The 18,829-nt window shown below is 50.1% G+C and overlaps 1 long non-coding RNA gene across 2 annotated transcripts in view; it reads left to right on the top strand.

Annotated features, from left to right (window-relative positions):
- Nucleotides 1–18,465, top strand: part of LOC119397931 (uncharacterized) — a 452,016-nt gene extending 433,551 nt beyond the window's left edge. Inside the window, exons 2-3 of one of the 2 annotated variants that reach the window (XR_007416536.1) lie at nucleotides 17,148–17,211; nucleotides 18,318–18,465. This is a non-coding gene — a long non-coding RNA (uncharacterized LOC119397931). The remainder of the gene's footprint in view (nucleotides 1–17,147; nucleotides 17,212–18,317) is intronic. The other variant, XR_007416537.1, reaches the window with a different exon arrangement.
- Nucleotides 18,466–18,829: the final 364 nt, after the last annotated feature.

The raw sequence follows: 18,829 nt of genomic DNA on the forward strand, positions 1-18,829 counted from the left end.
GCAGTCGGTTTTTCAAGCAACCTCGATTAATTGAACAATGCATAACTCATTATTCACATTTCATTGAAGTAGGAATCACGCTGTATACGAACTGCGATGAATGTTTACATTGTGTTAGATGTGGGGAATTTCGAGCGTTTAGAAACAACGTAGGGACTTCGCCAAATGTAAAAAAAAAGGTCACAGTTTCGCTGCAACGGCGAAGCAATGAATGCGATAGCAACAAATTAGAATGTCACACGAAGAACGGCAAGCAGCTCAGTACTTGCAACACGCCGCTCGAGCGCAATGGAGTGGCGAAAAGAACACACACAGGACGACCGCGAACTAACAACGGTCACAGCTCGACACTTGCAGCGCACTGCTCAAACACAAGGAAGGACGCTCGAAAAGAACGCACAGGCACACACAGCACGAGCGCGAACTAACTGTTGCGGTTGTTACTTCTTCGTTTGTGCAGCGCGATCCAACCCAATGCTCGAACTTCTTTTTCTTTAAAACTGCGGCGCGTGCAGGGACCCCGAGTCTCCTGCCGCGCGGTGGCGTTAGACGCATCTTTTACTAAGGTAGCGACACTCATTGCTCATTGCGCCTTCCTCCTCACTCTCGCGCCTACCCCTCCTTTTCTCCATCATTGCGTCTGTGATTGGTGAATTCGTTGCACGTGATGCTGTTAGTGGTGGTGGTGATATTTATTATAAAGCAAAAGGTTCAAAACGAGTGCGCATGTGCATGGTTCCAGTCGGATTCTTGCCGCGACGAAAGACGAAATCGTATCCAAGACAAGCTGCAGAAGAGGAGCGTTCCAGTTGACGCCAAGTCGGCCGAACATGCTTCGCCGTGAATTTGATATGTCAAGTACTGTGCGTCGGCCGCAGCAACAAAACAGAAGGCGGTTTTTCCCTCTACAACATACCTCGGTATCCGGAATAGGGCACGCCGTGAGTGTGGCTACAAAATATTGACGCGAGGACTTCCGTGCAACGCCGTAGACGCGGCTTTGCGAGGCGAGTTGATTTGTCGCCTTTTGTTGAAACGCTACAGAACGCGCGTCTAACGCGCGTCTAGTACGTGAAATTCGTTACAAATATTTGTGCGTATGCACGTACAGTTGAATACAGCTGAAGTGGCTGCACTTTCAGGGACATTTCATGCCAGACCAGTTCGAGTCACTTGCTCTTGAAACGCGGTGTAAAACAGGCTCAAACGCGACGCTGTGCCAACGCTTTTTTTAAGTCTTTTCTGGTACTTGCCGCTGATGGTAGGGCGACGACATGGTCGCAATGTTCATCACTTCGGGACACCAAACTGGTAGAACCCCTTGTCGTTAAGTTGCGTGCACCCGCATTGCGGTGCCGCGGTCTCTTCCGTAGTCACCCAGATAATAAAACATGCACCACGATTGCCTGGCATCATGATTGCGAAAATGGATGTATTTTCCAGAAAAAATGTCATCGCAATGCTGCTGGTCAGCGTTCGTTCTAGTCTGTCCACGGTTTTGCCTGTGTGCGCACAAGCGGCTATGATCACTCGTCACAACGTCACAACAAGGTGCTGCCCTGTGGTCAGTCAGGATCACAGGATCCAGCAAGAAGCACGTTAACTGTGCCACATCATATCACGAGCAAAACACATTCGGAGAAGTGGAGGAACCGGGACGAACTACGACGTACGATGCGAGACGCCATGGATAATGGTGTGAAATAAAACTATAACAACGTTGCCAGTTGGGTAACACACATCACGCTTCTTCTTATGTTGTACCGCTTATATTAACTAAGTAACCTTTTCTACGTCTCATTTACTTTTCATTTGCTATAAATATTTCTATCCGCCGTAATAACTGAAACACAAACATTCCTTTTATGCACGCTTGACCCTTCTTGGGGCGCTCCAGGTATAAGCGAGGAGGAAAAGGAAGGGTGTCGCTACCTTGAAAACTTGTTTTATCTAGGGACCTTACTTTACTAGTTTACTCGGCGTTCCACATCGTCAGTGGCTACAGAAAGGGGCCACCTTTTAGTGCGCGTCTGAAGAAAAATGTAGAAGCGTAGGGTGCCTTGATGCGCGTTCATCGAGGCACACTAGTAGAAGCGTTGCTTTAAGCGCGCCCTTCTGGCAATTTCGCGGGTGATACTACACATTATAGTGTACTAAAATAAAATATTCTAGTACACTATACTACACATACTGAAGCACCCCGAGCTCTTTAAATGGTGTCTATAAATAGCTCGCCGTTGTTATGCTACGCAGCCGGAGGCGCGCCGGCGAGTCCTGGTCCAGCAAGCGTTTCGTAGCGTCTGCGTTGCTCATGGTGACAGCCCAGACATGGTTTATCTGGTAGGCCCCCAGGGCTAACATCTCTGGCAGCAGTCTGTAGGGCCAAGCGCGTCTCGGGAATCTTCCACTCGATATGGCCTACCACGCACACGGGTTTTGCGCGACGCGTCCTTTGGCAGGGGGGCAAAATAATCTGGTACCCTGCGTCTTCATCTTCTTCATCATGTTTCCGCGGCTAGTCACGGCGTACGACCAATCGCACTGACAAATGTAGACTACAAGATTTTAATGAAAATTTTGGCGGCTAGACTTCAGTCAGTAATAAAAGATATTGTCGGTCCACACCAAACGTGCGGAATCAAAGGTCGTTTCCTTAGTAACAAATGTTTATAGAATGTGGTCCAGTTCTGGAGTGTGTGACATGATTCAAGCTGGTGTAACTGTACTCCAGCTGGATCTGGAGAAGGCTTTTAATTGTGTCGCCCATGTTATTTGTTTGCAGTATTGGAGCACTAATGTTGGTAAATATTCTGACGGTGTTTGCACTGGCATTCGGAATGGTAGTACAAGACTAATAATAAACAAGACAGTGGGACCCCCCATTAAAATTGAGCGTTCCGTTCGTCAAGGCTGCCCTGTCAATCCACTGTTTGTTAGCATCTACATCGAAACATTCTGTCTGTCAATACTCAGAACAATGTTGTTAGTGGTTTTCAATTACAATCCTCAGAGGTCAAATTACTGTGTATGCTGATGATGTTGCGATTGTAGTACTTCTTAAGAAGGCATGAATGAATCACTAAAAGTTTATAAATCTTTCGCGATATTACAGGAAGTCACATAAACTGGGGAAAGTGCTGGGGTTCTGGCATGGCGCGTGGCCTCAACCCCTGATTTTTTTGCTAGCATTAAGTGGACCAAAACGCAGTAAAGTTCTCGGAGTTCCGCTGGAGTTATACAAAGTACTGATGACTATTGGAAGCAGCAAAACAAAAGAATAAGTGAGAAAGCGAGTAAGTGGAGGACAAAATTATCTGTCTATGTTTGCTAGGGCTACCGTCTGCAACTGGTTTTTTGTGTCTAAGCTCATGGTACGTGATGCAAGTTATGTACTGTTCAAGGGTCAACGTGCAGAAATGCATAGGGTGTTTGCGACATTTGTGTGGGGTCCAATGGGAAAGGTGCAGTCGTACAAATTTGTTTAGATGGGTAAAGAATGGCGCCTTGGAATGGCGCATCTGTTCATAAAACAGTCGGTAAATAGGTTTTCTTTTTCTGTGAGGCAAGCGACCCTTTCCTGTTCAACAGTGTGCGAAATAAGACTTGGTCGACTGTTGCCCGAGTTTGTTGTCAGCACTCAAACGATGAAAGGTACAGTATAAGGCTATATGAAGGAAGTTGTGGAAAGTGCCCGTTTTTTTGAGCGTCCGCTTTTCAACCGAGTACCTTTTTTCTTGGAAGAAAGCTTTATAAGGAATCTAAGAGGACAGACTTTGGACTAGTTGGTTTGTTACGTTCATTGAAGCCATAGCGCTGATAAGACAGGGACCACAGAAAGAGGACAGGACGCACGTCGGTCCTCTTTCTGTGGTCCCCGTCTTATCAGCGCTATGGCTTCAATGAACTTTATAAGGATGTACGTGATCGTGTGTTGCCATCCCAAGTACAAAGCGCTATATGCTGTGGCAAGGTCAGAATGTACTTAAGCGAGTAAAAAAATGGAAGCACTCCAAAGGCAAAATCTTTCTTCTTTAAATTGCCCTCAGGAAACACTACCGGTTAAAAACCTTTTTAGAGGATCGAGGTTTCTACATGCCAGGGGCTCCGATTTCTTAATATTGTCGCGACGTCAAGAGAGAGGTCGTAACGCCAAGATCGAGAGGAAACAGCAGGTCGGTCTTTTTAATACCGCGCGCAAGCGAGTTCCTCTTCTTTCTTCTTTCTGGCTCCTGCAAAACGCGTATGAGCCTTTCGCTGTCGTCTTTGTCTTTCTCATAGCACGCACGTGGCATTTGCCTCCCTCCGAAAGAGGCATCGTCCTGATGCGCAGCCCAGGCGCTCTACTTAGAAGAGCGCGCACATATGCACTGGAACCCAACCAGAGTTAGCTGGACAGGTACGGTTTCATCCGCACGACATGCACGACTTCGGGTGAATGCTTCCGGCGACTGGAACCGCAATCACTGTCGGGAACGACCTCGTAGTTCACGTCGTTCAAGCGTCGGATGACTCTGTAGGGACCAAAGTATCGTCTCAGCAGTTTTTCAGAAAGTCCGCGTCGACGTATTGGGATCCAGACCCATACCTTGTCGCCGGGTGTGTAGGTAACGAATTTGTGTCGCAGGTCGTACCGTTTCGCATCTTTATGTTGCTGATGACAGATGCGTACGCGGGCAAGCTGTCTGGCTTCGTCGGCGCGCTCAGTAAATTCTTCGGCGTCGGTATCAATGTCGTCACCCTCGTGCGGCAGCATAGCGTCCAACGTTGTCGTGACCTCGCGACCATGGATTAAACTGAACGGTGTCATTCCAGTAGTTTCCTGTCGAGCGGTATTATAGGCGAAGGTCACGTAAGGCAAGATTTCGTCCCAGGTTTTATGTTCCGTGTCGATGTACATGGAGAGCATGTCTGCGAGGGTCTTATTAAGGCGCTCCGTTAGTCCGTTTGTTTGGGGATGGTACGCAGTCGTTCTCCGGTGAGCTGTACCACTGAGCCTGAGAACCGACTCCAAAAGTTCCGCCGTGAAGGCAGTTCCTCTGTCGGTGATGACCACTGTTGGTGCGCCGTGCCGAAGGACGACGTTTTCGATGAAGAAGTGAGCCGCTTCTGCTGCTGTGCCCCTCTGCATAGCTTTAGTCTCCGCGTAGCGAGAGAGGTAATCAGTGGCGACAATGATCCATCGGTTCCCTGCAGTAGAAGTTGGGAATGGGCCCAGGAAATCCATTCCAATTTGGGCGAATGGCCGTGCTGGTACTTCTACAGAATGTAATAGGCCCGCTGGCTTACCGGGGGGCGCTTTGCGTCGTTGGCAGTCAGCACAAGTCTGAATGTGATGTCCTTACAGCAGCAGGTAGTTTTGGCCAGTAGTACTTTCGTCGCAGTCGGGACAACGTTCGGGTGTAGCCTAGGTGACCGGAAGTGGCCTCGTCATGGCAGGCTTCTAAAATTTCTTTTCGCAGTGATGAAGGCACGACGAGCAAGTACGCTCTGCCGTTTGGAGAAAAGTTCTTCTTGTAGAGAACGTCGTTCCGTAAACAAAAAGATGGCAGTCCTCTGGCAAAAATTCGCGGCACGTCCTTTACGTCGTCCTTCCAAGAAATCGATGAGCGGAAGCAGCTCTGGTCGCCGCGCTGCTCTTGTGAAATAGTGGCCGTGTTGACGACTCCCAAGAATGCGGCGTCCACGGATCGTCATCAATGGCGGCAGGCTCGACGGGCGACCGCGAGAGGCAGTCGGCGTCAGTATGCCTCTTTCCGGATTTATAAGTTATGCTCATATCAAATTCTTGAAGCCGAAGGCTCCAGCGCGCCAAACGGCCAGATGGGTCTTTCAGGTTAGTGAGCCAGCAGAGCGAATGGTGATCGCTGACGACCTTGAATGAGCGCCCGTACAAATATGGACGAAATTTGATAACTGCCCACACCACAGCGAGACATTCCTTCTCGGTAGTCGAGTAGTCTCCTCGGTGCGAGAGAGAGCTCGGCTGGCATAGGCTATCACTTTTTCAGTGCCGTCTTGCCACTGTACCAGTACGGCGCCCAGGCCTACATTGCTGGCGTCGGTGTGAAGTGCTGTTGGCGCTTCCTGGTCAAAGTGCGCAAGAACTGGAGGTGTTTGGAGGCGTGGACGTAAGTCGGTAAATGCCATTTGTTCCTTTTCGCCCCAAAGAAAGGGAACATCCTATCGTGTGAGTCGGGTCAAAGGTGCCGCAATAGACGAAAAGTCCGCGATGAATCGTCGGTAATAGGCACATAGTCCTAAGAAGCGCCTGACTGCTTTTTTGTTGTGTGGTGCAGGAAAGTTTGCAACAGCGTCTATTTTGGCTGGGTCAGGTCGAACACCCTCGTGACTTACGACGTGGCCGAGGAAGGAAAGCTCACTGAAGCCAAAATGACATTTTTCTGGTTTTAACGTCAGGCCAGCCGAACGTATAGCTTGGAGAACTGTGAATAACCGGTTTAGATGTTCTTCAAATGTAGCTGAGAAGACAATAACGTCGTCTAGATATACCAAGCATGTTTGCCATTTCAGGCCTGATAGCACGGTGTCCATCAAACGCTGAAAAGTGGCTGGCGCTGAACATAACCCGAATGGAAGGACTTTAAATTCATAAAGACCGTCGGGCGTCACGAAAGCAGTTTTCTCACGATCGCGCTCATCGACCTCTATCTGCCAATAGCCGCTTCGTAGGTCCATTGATGAGAAATAGCGTGCATGCCGCAGTCTATCCAGAGAATCGTCTATGCGTGGCAGCGGGTAGACGTCTTTCTTCGTGACTTGGTTTAACTTGCGGTAATCTATACAGAAGCGCAAGCTGCCGTCTTTCTTTTTAACCAATACCACGGGGATGCCCAAGGACTTTTTGAAGGCTGTATGACGTCATCCTGGAGCATCTTCTGTACTTGCTTTTGAATCTCCTCGCGTTCTTTCGGAGCCACACGGTAGGGATTTTGTCGGATCGGTCTCGTGTTATCTTCAACAGCGATTCGGTGCTTGGTCAATGGTGTTTGCCTGACCTTTGATGTACACGAAAAACAATCTTCGAACTGGTGTATCAGTTCCAGTAGGCGCTGCCTATCAGAGGGTGACAGAGTAGAACTGACGTCGACAGACAAAGGAGTCGAGGCAGACGTGGCCGCGTCGTGAGGTTGCAAAGCGAAACAATCCCTCGTTTGGTCGATGTCGTCGTAGTAGGCAATCGCGGTACCCTTCTGGATGTGACGGCGCTCGTTGCTGAAGTTGGTGAGGAGTACTTCTGCCTGCCCACCAGCTAGTGCCAGAATGCCTCTCGCGACGGAAACACCTTGCGTAAGCAATAGCGTAGCTATTTGCTCCGCTATCACATCCTTATGACACGGCCGCTCACATGATACAGACACAAGGCAGCAGGATCTCGGCGGGAGCGTCACATCGTCGGCTACTCGCAAACGCTCGTGTCGGTCGTCAGTGGTTGTCGTGGTGGTGTCGACATACGGATGTGCGGAAAACGTCACCATACGGTCCGGAATGTTGATGACAGCGTCGTACTCTCGCAGAAAATCCATACCCAAAATGAGCTCTTTACAACATTCTGGTAGAAGGACAAAAGTGGCGACGAAGCTGGAATCGCCGATTACAAGCCGAGCGGTGCATTTACCCGTTGGAGTCATTAGCTGACCACCAGCACTTCTTATGTGCGGCCCTGTCCACGGCGTCTTGACCTTCCGAAGGCGGTCGGCGAGCTCTTGCCGCATAATCGAGAAGTCAGCGCCTGTGTCAACCAGTGCTGTCACGTGTGTCCGTCTATGAGAACACTGAGATCGGCCCGTTACGACGTCGTCGGCAGTAGTATTCGTCGTCCGTCCGTCGTCATATCGTCTTCTTTGCGGCGTAGGGGGGGACTTTTCGGCGTCCTCGACGATTGGCAACCTTGCCCCGGAGGTCGCAGCGTTAGTTTCCCCGAGCGGGCTCGGGGAACGGCCTCTGGGTAACGTCAGCATAGCTCGGCGGTTCGGGGAAGTGGTGACGCACAGGTGACGGAGATTGCCAACGACGACTGGTGAAGGTACTTGGCTGGTCGACAAGCGGTCACCATCGTGGGCGCGACGGTCTGTCAAAGCGAAAAGACAGCTGGACGTGAAAAGTTGCCAAACCCAGCATCTCGATGACGGCAGTAGCGGGAATGTGGCCTGGTCCCCGCAGTGGAAGCAAAGGGTCGACGGGTGCAGCCGTGCGCCACAAGTCGGTTTCTGCGAACTGGTGGTCGTCTCGCAGAATCCCGTTGCCACCAAGGCACGAGAGCGGCGGTGGCTGGAAGGGCGCTGCCTCATGTTAAGGTGGAGGACGACGGACCACATTCAGCATAGCTGACGGACGCTGCTCAGGACATGGGCGCGGGGCGAGTAAAGGGCGTGCCGCACTCGCTGGCGCACGATTTCAGCGACAGACGCAACTGGCGGCTCGGTAGAAGGAACGCCGAGGGCCCGAAGTTCCTCACGCAGTATTTCCCGGATCATTTGTCGCAGGGAACTTTCGCCAACGGCAGCGTTCTGAGCCGCAGCACTTATTGGCGTGTGGTTGGGCAGGCGGTCAAGTGGCGGCATCGTTGCTGCAGTGCCCGCTCAATAACAGTCGCCTCCTTTATAAATTCGTCGACTGTTGTCGGCGGATTTCGTACGAGGCCCGCGAACAGCGGTTCCTTGACGCCCCGCATCAGATGACGCACCTTCTTCGACTCGGGCATGTCAGGGTCAGCTCGGCGAAACAGACGAGTCATGTCCTCTGCGAACATGGCAACGGTTTCGTTGGGCTTTTGCACGCGGGCTTCAATCAGTTGTTGCGTGATCCCGCCGATCCGAGCTCTGGAATGTTTCGAGGAGCTTGTGGCGAAATTGGCCCAAGTTTGGAAAGTGGCTCCCGGTTCTCGTACCATGTGCGAGCGCTATTTTCCATCGCGAAATAGGCACGGCCAAGCTTCTGTTGTTCGTTCCAGCGATTCACCACAGCGACCCGTTCGAACTGTTCGAGCCAGTCCTCGACATCCTCATACGCTTCCCCACGGAAGATTTCAGGCACGTGAGGATGCTCAAGAGTCACCTGGGAAGGAAGGAGATCCGCTGATGTTGTAGGAGCGGCCATGCTGGGAAGATGAGGAACAGTCGAGAACTCCGGACTTAGGCCTAGGAGGCGCCGGCTGAATCAGAATCGGCAAGGGTCAGAATGTACTTAAGCGAGTAAAAAAATGGAAGCACCTCCAAATGCAAAATGTTTCTTCTTTAAATTGCCCTCAGGAACACTACCGGTAAAAACCTTTTTAGAGGATCGAGGTTTCTACATGCCATGGGGCTCCGATTTCTTAATATGTAACCAACCTGAAACAATTGACCACGTCTTTCTGCACTGTTAGGAGGGGGTGTACTTTTTGGACGTGTTGCAGAGGACAATAAAAAAAAAAATTTCCGTTAGACCCTCATGGAATTCGGTATTTAGCAATAGATAATGAGGACGGACTACCTTTTGACCTAATCATGATGACTGGCTTGCACAGTATATGGCGCTAACGAATGGCTGGATTTTACTGTGACCCGGATAGAAGACCAGCAAGACAGTATTTTCAAGAAAGTACGGCCCGGTTTCTTGAGGTAGAAAAAAAGAAAAGAATGTGTTCCTTCATGGTTGGCTAGGCTAGAACCCCTGCTTACTATGAAGGAATTTTAAATCATAATGTTTTTTATCCCGTGGTTGACGGTAGATGTGTGCCTACATGTTTGTGGTGTCTTGTAACATAATTCTGTTGTCCTCATTTCTGTGATGTACAGCCGGAAATAAAGAAAAAAAAAGGCGCGTGGGCGAGTTGTTTAAGACAGCGCGCTGCGGAGCGAGGGGTCGAAGGTTCGAATTCCGGTGGTGCGCTTCGGAAAATTTTTTCTTCAGATTCATTTTTCTCTGTGGCTTTTATTTATGTATACATACATATACATATCCGGGACATGACGGCGTCGACAGACGGTGACGGCAAAACCAGCCGAGAGTGTTCATATAGTTGCTGTCGCAATACTACAGTGAGCTACAGTGCTGGAAAAGGAATTAACGGCATCTTATGGGTTTCATGAGAGCACAATAAACAACGATTTGACACCATCGCAAGTTGTAGTTATGTTACAGTTGCTCGAGAAAGAATAACCCTTGTGTTTTAGGGGCGAAGCTCCTTAAGCCGTGGGTCTGTCCTTCCTCTGTGACCGGTTTGTAACCACTCGTCAACGTCATCTTCTTCTACTGCATACCAGAACGCGCGCTTCTCACGAGCTAGTATGCAGTTCTGGTATGCAGTAGCAGAAGAAGACGACGTTGACGAGTGACTCTCGTGCGTGTTCGCCTGTGTGGCATTCTGTCTTCTTTACTGCGCGCGTTCTGGTATGCAGTAGAAGAAGAAGACGACGTTGACGAGTGACACTCTCGTGCGTGTTCGCCTGTGTAGTGCTCTTTCTTCTTTACTATGTCGTGGGTCTGTCCTTCCTCTGTGACCGGTGGCGCTAGTGTGAGTGACGTCGATGACGTCACTCGCACGTGACTGACGCAATAAAAGGCAATCGCTCTTGACGCGCTTCCTCTTTCGCAGCGAGTCACCGGATGGAGCAGGTGGCTGTAGACAGTAGACGAACAAATAAAAGTTGATTTGTATATTACCACACAGTCTCACGTCTTTCTTAATGATGTAATGGGCGAACTTTCACGGGAGGGTTACGTTTTACTGATGATCTCCCCCTCTCGAGCTTCGCCCACTTATCATCATTCATTCCGTGGATATGGCGTGATTTTTTTTGCTGACGAAGGAAAAATATTGCGACAATTCTTGTTCTGTTTACTGAACAGAACATTGTTATAAAAAACTTGTTGAGCTGACGCCACGTGCTACTGGACGCCATCTAGCTCAAAAGGAGTGCTCCAGACTCGCCGCCATGGCTACGAGTGGCGCTGGCTAACACTTTCAGGATTATACACAGAGAAATACCGAATAACGTGGACGGAGAAGAGGAACGACTGGTGCAGTAGCTCAACTGGTAGGGCTTCGGACGCCTTATCCGAAGAATTTAAGGTTTTCCCTAGCTGCGCCAAGTTTCTTTTTCGTACACCTCAATCCCTTCCTCTTATGTCATACGCTACGGTTAAAAACTACAAACAATGTTGCCTCTGCTTTCCTTCGCTTCACTGTATGTCGGTTTCATTAGATTGTGCCTATACAGAGTTAGGTTATCTACATTCTTCTTCTGCCTGCACAATTGTTGTGGACTAACTCACTTTGGTATTACCAAAGGATATGAAAAAAATCACACCATCTCCCGCTAAAGGGGACCATGAGGCGATGCGAAGCTGGAGCACTTGCACGATCGCGTTCCGTTGGCGTTCCGTTGGCGTTCATTGCGCATGCTACCGACTGTCAGAGATCAGCAGACGACGAAAAGGAATTGATAGTGGGCTGCTGTCTCCGCAGCTAGCGCCAAGAAGTCCGTTCACCAGTATCATCATGTACCATTTTGTGTTCGATTGTCACCATTAAAGGCATTTCGTTGAAGTCTCACGGATCCGTCTTTCTGGCGGCGCTACGGATAGAAGACCGACGTTCCGCAACAAATGGTGCTGAAAACCCACGGGATAACGAGCGAATCTAACGACGTGGACAACGAGCGACGACGACGATGAGTTTTACCAGAAACCGCAGCCGGAGCAACCCGATTCTCATCGGAACCGCACCCAGGGAAGTAACGAGCGGAGCCCGCTACCTTACGAGCAAGTAAGCCGTGATCCTAAGCAGACATGAACCGCCTGAAAGCGAAACGTGCTGCTAGGCGAACCCAGTCAACGAAAGTCATGAATGAGGCGACGACGTTGTTGGACAGTGACTGCAACGACCGAACGCGGGTTAAGCAAGGTTATCGACAAGCTCGTCGCAAGCCGTGACGAGCTTCGGAAGATCAATGCCGAGCTCGAGGACGTGATTCCGGCAGAGGAACTTCACAGGGAGTACGAGTCTGCGGCGAATTATGACGACCAGGCACTCGAGACCCTGACGCGCCTATGGTGCCGGCTTGAAGACCTCAGCCTCGGTAACACGCGACAGACTTCTCCTTCGACGACGCTGAACACGCCGCCTGCCCCAACGACAGATGTATCCCAGAGCTTTGGACCTCGTTTTCCAACGCTGCCCATCAAGCCGTTTCTTGGAGAGGTGTGTCAATGGACGTCGTTTTGGGAGAGATTCAACGGAGCCGTCCACACCAATCCAACTCTGAGTACGACGGATAAATTTCATTACACACACTGTTTGGTAGGTGAAGCAGCAGCTGCGATTGCCGGACTACCAACCTCGGAAGCGTGTTATGAAAGTGCTATCCAGCTGCTGAAGCAGAGTTTCGGGACAAGAGCAGGATTGTACAGCAGCACTTCAGAGCGCTTCGTGAATTGCAGCCCGTGACCACTCCATCGGATACGAGGGAGTTGCGAAGGCTTTACGACGCAGTCCAGCTGAATGTCCACTGTCTCAACGTCCTAGCGTCCCAACTAGCAGTTTTTCGGCGATGCTCTACGACGTTATGCTTCAATCCTTGCCACAAGAAATCATCGTGGCGTTCCACCACCATAGACGTCTCCAGGATGAAGCACAAGGCACGGGACGCGCTGCTTCAGGAAAGGCAACCACAACGTCTTGCGAAAAACTTGAGCAGCTCTTGCGATATGCACAGATAGAGCTCGAAACGAGAGAGCAATGTGCTCCATCGACGTCCTCTATCAAAAGCAGCGGGAACAACAGAAAGCATGTGCCGTCATCATCGGTCCTACATGCATCCGAGGAATCAAAGCAAGTACGGAACGAATGTTTCTTTTGCAAGTCTAAGAGGCATGAAACCGAGGCATGCAGCGCTACCTTGACCATATCAGAAAAAAAATGGCTGGCTAACTTTATGCGGTGCTCTCGATGTACTATGAAGGGCCACCGCGCGAACGAGTGCCGGCGCAGGTTGGGGTGCACGACATGCAAAGGCAGGCATGCTACAACGATATGCGACCCAGTTTATCGTGCGACAAGAGGCGAGAAGTCACCCAACGTTGTCTCTGATGCTACTAAGCCAATAAAAGAAGTCTCCGCGGTCGACTGCCGTTTCAAGCTGTCAACTTGACGAAGCCGTCAACTTACAGACCTTCCGTTCTTGGATTGTCGGTTTCAACGAGATGTCTTATGTCAGAGGCGTCTTCGACGGAGGCAGTCAACGCACGTTCATGAAGGAAAACCTGGTGACACGGTTGGGACTAAAAATCCTTAGAGAGGCTTGCCTTGCGGTGAACACGTTTGCATCAGATTCTCCTTCTCGTGTGAGAAATTGCAATGTCGTCGAGGTTTGCCTACGCAGCCAGTTTGATTACAACAAGCACGTCATCGAAGCCATCGCCATGCCAGTAATTTGCCACGACATCCCTGCCACGGCAATGGAATGCTCCTTCGCAGCCAAATTGCGAGAGCAAGATTATCGGCTGGAAGACGAGCAAACTGCGCCTACAGGGTGTGTCGAAAAAGACATTAGGCTGCTCATGGGATCTGATCAACTGTGGAAGATCGTGCGTGGCGACATCATACGTAGCACGGAACTACAAGGATTGGTCGCGGTCAAGACCACTCTCGGATGGACGCTCCAAGGTCCTGTCGCAAAAACGAGCTTCATAAGCGGAACATCCGAGGTGATGATCTGCGTCCTGCAAATGCAAGCTGAAGAAAGCAAAGGATTGGAGCAAAACATACTGGAATCCTTTTGGATGTTGGATGCCATGGGAATTGCACCAACGGAAGCAACCCACGGGTATGCAGACACCTTGTCTGTTTCCGAGAGTAAGATGACAAAGATCGGAAAACGGTACCAAGTAGCCGTGCCACGTTAACACCCGGATATAGAGCTGCTACAAGACAACTACAGCGTCGCACTTTCCCGACTACGAAGGTTAAACGTATCTCGAAGCCAGAAGGATTTCTCGAGAGATACGATACAGCGATTCTTCAATACATTGTTTCCGGCCGTGCTGAAGTTGTACTTGACAACGAATGAATGGATGGCCCTGCGTACTACATGCCACACAGGGAGGTCATTCGAGAGGACTCACCACCACCAAGCTCGCGTGTTCTTTGATGCGTCGTTTCACGCCAAAGGAGAGAATCTCTGAACGGTTGCCTTGAAACTGGACTAAACCTAACCCGGACCTACTAAGGTTCTCCGTTTCAGATGGTATTTAGTTCCAATGACAGCAGACATCGACAATGCGTTCTTGCAAGTCGAGATACGAAAAGAGGACCGTAACCTGTTCAGGTTTATGTGGTTTGACAAAAGACCTGATGTCCCTTTCAATGAAGATGTACAGATTTGGCGAATCACCAGAGTACCCTTTGGATCTACAGCTAGCTCATTCATGCTTACGGCTACTATCCAGCATCACTTGAAGACAAAAGTCCATCCCGAGAAAATGGCAGCAGCACAGCTACTTTGAAGTCGTTCTACGTGGATGACCTCTTATTCGGAGCAAATGACATGGAAGAAGCGGCGAATCTCTACACGTGCACGAAAGAACTGATGGATAGTGCTGACATGCCTTTAAGGAAATGAAGCTCAAGCTGCAGACAACTGGAACAACTGTTCGACTCCAACGATGCGCCTACCCAGGATAGCGCTGGACATCAAGGAAAAGTTCTAGGAATGGGTTGGTCCAAAGAAACAGACACCTTTATCTACAACCTGTCTGTGCGCAGAAGAACTATCAACCATCTTGAATGAGATTGAAGCGGTGCTCAATTCATGGCCACTAACGTATTGTCGTGATCAGGCCAGCGAACCTGCAGCCCTCACGCCAGCGCATTTCCTAGTCGGCCAGCAACTGACGACGTTACCAGAAGGAAACCATTGTTCAAAACAAGTAACAAGCCACTGGGCCAAAGACTACCCGTGCCGTTTTCAACATCGACGACAATGATGGAAGACTTCTGGAAGCGATGGAACATGAAATTTGCTGCAGCTACCATCCTGCTCATCGCTCATCCGCGCATCACTCAAGAAACATAAAGGTCGGCGACATCGTGATTCCTAACACGCCCAAGTTATCCCTGGCCACTAGCCCGGGTTCAAGAAGTGCACCGAGGAAATGGTGGAGTGGTGCGCGCCTGTTTAGTGCGATTACAGGGAGGCAAAGTAGTCAAAAGGCCAGTGCAGAAGCTACATAGTCTAGAGCTGGATGTCACCACATTTGAGGCCCCAGGAGATGTCGGAGATGCAGCAGACGACGAGAAGAGGAATTGATAGGGGCTGCTGTCTCCGCAGCTAGCAACCAAAGAGTCCGTGCCCAACTATCATCGTGTACCCTTTTTGTGTTCGCATTGTCACCAGTAAGACGGCATTTCGTTGAAGTCTCATGGATCCGTCCTTCTGGCGGCACTACGGCCGACGTTCCGTCTACGGCCGACGTCCGCAACAACCGACCTCGGGCATGCTACCGAGCTCGCGTCCTGGAACGCGATGAGGAACACTACGCGCGTCGTGCTATACCTCTAGCCTGGCCGTTAATTCTCACAGGGCGTGCGGGACGCGATCGACAGGCGCGCGAGAAGGGGCAGCGTAGGAGAGGAGAGAGGGGGGGAGGGGACGCGCATGCGCTGGTGCTGGCGCTCATTGCTGCGTTGCGCAGGAGAGAATTTCGGCATGTCGAGCCCGCATTTCAGAGAAGTCAACTGAAGCAAGCGCTGGGCTGAACGCCCGCAGCGCTCTTCCCGCGGAGAGGAGACTAGAGGAGGAGAGTAGCGCATGCGCCGCAAGAGCACAAACGAGAACGCAGGAGAAGCGTAAGCAGGTGGGGAGAGAAGAGTAACGCGCAGCTGTTGGAGAGAGGGAAGGGGGAAAGTTGCGTATGCGTGGTGTGAGTGCGAACGCCCAGGCCGCGGGACATACCCCCGAGCAAGAGATGCTTCGCATCTAAAAATTGACGACGACCTCTTGGTTAACGCCAGCTGGGACACCCTGTAAGTATGAGCGACGATAAGTGGCGAATCCCTATTTGACGTTTCTCTCCGGATTCATTTCCCTCAAATTATCATACGCAATTTTTTAACATGAAAGTGTTTCATGCCGGGTCCACCAAGAGTTTCATGACGTATTTCCGTCACGGAAGTACGTCAGCAAATGAACTCCATCAGATCGCAAAGAACAAAATTGAAAAAGTTCCGTTTACAGGAGTCGAACCCATGACCTCTCGTTCCGCGACGATGGCTGGCGGGCGTTTAGGCCACTTGAGCTACCGCCAAACACATTACGCAGGCTACATGAACGCGCCTTTTATCTTTCACGCTTTCCTTTCACAGTGCTCTTCGAGGGATGGATGGATGCTATGAGCGTCTCCTTTATAAAAAGGGGCGGTGACATCTGTGACACCATGCTCGAAAAAAAAAAACACGCCGTGCTACGGCCATCCCATTCGACGCGTTTCCACTACAAGTTTAATTTCGTCAACGCTGTAAGACACCGTGAGGTGGCAGCTTTAGCTCCAGTCCTCGCTCATAGCATCCATCCATATCGAAAAATAGCTTTCGCGACACTCGGCCTGGCTGCCGCACCGCGTTCCCCGCTCGCCCTGTGAATAGTAACGGCCAGGCTAGAGGGAACTCGACACGACGCGCGTAGCATTTCTCTTCTCATTCTACGACGCTTTGGAAGGAGTGCATATCGAGTATCAGTGTTTATTATGTGCTTGTTGATGCCATCTTTGCGCGGGATTCACCATATGCGGTGTCCACGTATATGTAAGAACTTCAGCTACCGCAAGGGTTAAATCCTGATCATGGGCGTTAGTCGTCGGTAGGGAGATGTGCCATTAGGCGTCAACGTTAGTGAGACTCGTCCACATCAAGCGGTGCCATATCAAGCGGTGCCAAAGAACAGTGGACATTGTACAAGCTCTCGTATACCGATGCACTATAAACAATAAACTACTTCTCTGACGACACGTTTAACTTTCGCGTATAACCATTCCTATGACGGAGGGATCAGCCATCATTTTTTTATGCAGGACTGTTCACGCTAGGGTTTTAGAACAGACTAATTTTAGCGTTTGCTCTAAACGTTGACGCTTCATCATTTTTACAGGGAAGCCCCCTTCCGGGGAGCACCGCTTTCACGTGCACTGTAAAGGCTCGCCAGGTAGCCGGAGGTGAGTGTTCACCCTCAGCGAATCACCTTTGCTCCATGCATGTCCAAAAGTGTAATTGCGGAAGCTAGAGGAGCAAGTGTATTTGAACTTTTGTTCATATCAACGGCGTCGTATCCGGCAGCGAAACTAAAGAATTCAGTGAGGTATAGTCGTGTTTTCTTTTAACATGGCATGTAGAACTCACAAGGAACAGGGAAAAATATTGTGTTAGGGACAAGTCGTCGCCTGAGGGAGGCGAACCGACGACCTATACGAATACGTCGCAGCCGTACCAATCGCGTATGCCATGCTGCTTCGGCCGTTCTTTGTATTCCTAGTTTACTCTCCCTAAGTGTTTCCCTAGTGGGGGAAGAAACCGGTCAGCTATATTGTCGACTGTGTGTGTATGTGTGTTTGGAAGGGGGGCGAGGGTAGCGTTGCCGCAGCGAAGTACAATGCCTGTTTAATTGGAGACACATGGCAGAGGCCCTGGCCCTGCAATGCACGTATTCGGGCTGACCATGTAGATATGAATCTTGAGAAGAGGGAAGGCAGGAGGGTCTCATTCTCGGAAACGAAGAGGCTCAGCGCCCCACCCCCCGCCCTCCTGCCTCTGATATTTTTTTCCAACGTACAGCTTCCGTTGCGTTTAACCATGACTGTGATCGGCGCACGCAACAGCGCCATTTAGCACCAATTCTTACTAAATGCGAGGCATTTATTAGGGAACATTACCTATATAGCTTCCTTACCTGTATAGACGCTGGTTGCGTGTCAGCTAGCCGTGAACACACATCTCTTCTTTGTACTCAGTATTACTATAATCCTGGGAATACCAGCGAGACCATTTACCGCTCCTAAATTATGGTGCGGCGTTTTTCTTCAAAATCGTCCAAGCTAAACTGAGTATACAAAAACTGAGTTCTGCTCAGGCGTTCCTTTATGTTTACTGTGTTTCGCTAAGCCTTCTCGCCTATTTCCAGGCATCTTGCTCAGTTAATGAGTGATTGATGAGGGATGCGAACTCGCATGCTGCAGTGCAGCCTACCAAAACTCACGTCGCCGCAAATGTAGTGATACTCACAACCTCCCTTCCCTTCCTATTTTGCCTCGCGGCTCATTCACAGCGGATACAGTGGAGGCAACGCCCGCTGCTTACCTGGCTCATGAACTGATGTCCCGTGCCGTGCATGCTGTGCGACATGTCAAGCACACCGGAGCGTATCCAGAAATATCATCATTATCATATCATGAATAAATTTTCATGAACTTTCAGTTATGAATAAAAAGCAGCGCTCTGTGTCTTCCGTCTCTTTCTTGTCTTCGTTTTCTTGTGCACTGTTTTTTAATTATTAAGTATACCCATAAATGTTCAAAAGGTGTGTGTGTGCGAGGGGGGGGGGGAGAGAGTTCAACCACCCTTTATGTATGTTGGTGCGTGTGTTTGTGTGCGCATATTACCACGGACGTTTCTTGCTTCATTTTGATGCATTCGGGTTTCATCCATAAAAACTGTTAGCAACGATCGGCGCAGACTGCGTCGCAATGTTCGGGAAGCTTCTCGATTGTTCGAGATCATTCTGTTGAGACTACGCGCAGGACGCGAACAGTCAAGTTTATTCGAGAGCTTGCGCGAGCA

This window comes from Rhipicephalus sanguineus, chromosome 6 (assembly GCF_013339695.2).
Source record: "Rhipicephalus sanguineus isolate Rsan-2018 chromosome 6, BIME_Rsan_1.4, whole genome shotgun sequence".
In the NCBI taxonomy this organism is placed as follows: Eukaryota; Metazoa; Arthropoda; class Arachnida; order Ixodida; family Ixodidae; genus Rhipicephalus; species Rhipicephalus sanguineus.